A 1,813-nucleotide genomic window follows, 5' to 3' on the forward strand; every position below is an offset into this window, starting at 1 on the left:
CGTAAAGCAAAAAGGGATCGAGTATACTTACAGATTGTGTTTAACAAGTAAACACTCTCTTGGATTGAAGCGAGCGCTGAGAGAGATTAGCCTGAATAGTTAACGATAGGATAAACGATAAGCAACGCGTAAAACGGTGCAATGGTGTTAAGTGTCGGATGGTAATCCGATCGGATGGCAATCTGATTGGATGATCGGATGTCAATCCGTTCGGATGGTCATCCGATCGGATGGCCATTCGATTGGATTGACATCTTGTTTGGTAAGGATGTGTTTGTGTATGATGGCTTTGAAGTTTTCGCTGTAGCATTTTCAAAACAGAGAAGTATCTCTATCCTTCAGGTCGATCGATCGGATGGTGGTCCGATCGGGTGACGATCCGAATAGTAGGACACTTAGTGAGAACAAGTTGACAGCAGGGTCGTCACTCGATCGGATAGCAATCCGATCGGGTGGCAATCCGTTGATCACTGTTCATGCATTGAACATGTTGAAAATTGTTTAAGTGTTGAAGTCCAAACGTCACATGGTCGGGTGGTCGTTCGATCGGATGGCAATCCGATCGGACGGCAATCCGTTCGACGTTCAAAACTCTGAAAAGGTTGAATTAATGTTTAAGTTTGGAACCAAGTGCAAGCCGATCGGACGGCTATCCGATCGGATGGCAATCCAATCGGACGGAAAATCCGTCCTAACAGCTTGATCATCTTGACACTTGATTGTTTTTGAAAGTTTTGCAGTTTTGATCAAGACGGTGTGATAACGTGCTAAACAATGGAAACCTAGTCAAGAAGTGACCCGATCGAATAGGAACCACCCTAGTCCGATCAGTTAACTGGTCGAAACGGTTGTTCATGTTTAACCCGAAATCGGTAGTCTCTTTGATATAATCCAGATCTTGAACCGATATATCACTAAGAAAGAGTAGAAGATTAGAACGAGCTCTGATTCTATCGGTTTTGAGTGCATTGAGTGTAAAAGAGTTGAAAGAAAGTTAGAAAACCATCTTTCAATCATTTTAATCATGAATCTGTGTAGATTTATGCGAAAACATTGTTGATTCTTGTTGAAATCCTTCAGATTTGAGTTGTTCTTGGTGGAATGATATCAAACTTGAAGTTCATAAGAACTCCATGATGACATCACCCTAGAACACCTCAAATCTGTTGATTTCACGGTTAAAAGTTAAGATTCATAGGTGAAAAAGATGAAGGAGTGCATGTAGATAATAGAAGTACAAGATTTAGGTTGAAAACTTACAAGAATCGCGAGAATTCAAAAGAAAGAAGGCTGGAGTCCGGCTGGGTCGAGCGGAGAGCTGTCATATCAAGTGATGTGACAAGTGAAGGTATTTATAGGGTTTCCCAAAAAGGAAAGTGCAAAAGGGTCGAGTGGGTCACCAATTGGATGGTAGTCCGATCGGATGGCAGTCCGATCGGATGGCCACTCGATCGGGCGGCCACTAGATCCTGGTGTCCGGCGTGTTGAGTTTCGACGTTTCGATTCGCATGTTGAGCATTGCGATGCGTTTCAAGTGTGCGATGCGATAGATTAATAATAATCACACAAATACTATATCTAACATACAATCATCATAATTAACGGGCGTTTAGCCTCTGCGATTCGATTGCGATAGAGTTGCGATTGCGTTTCGATTAATCACCACAACATAACATAAATAAACATGCACAAGTAACACATAAAGAGCACACACGTAAAACAATATCCAGAACGCATAATTCGGGCTGCGAATTCGATTGTGATGCGATAAGCGATAAAGCGATAAATCATGCGATAAATAGCGATTAAACCT

Source organism: Helianthus annuus, chromosome 16 (assembly GCF_002127325.2).
Source record: "Helianthus annuus cultivar XRQ/B chromosome 16, HanXRQr2.0-SUNRISE, whole genome shotgun sequence".
Lineage (NCBI taxonomy): Eukaryota > Viridiplantae > Streptophyta > Magnoliopsida > Asterales > Asteraceae > Helianthus > Helianthus annuus.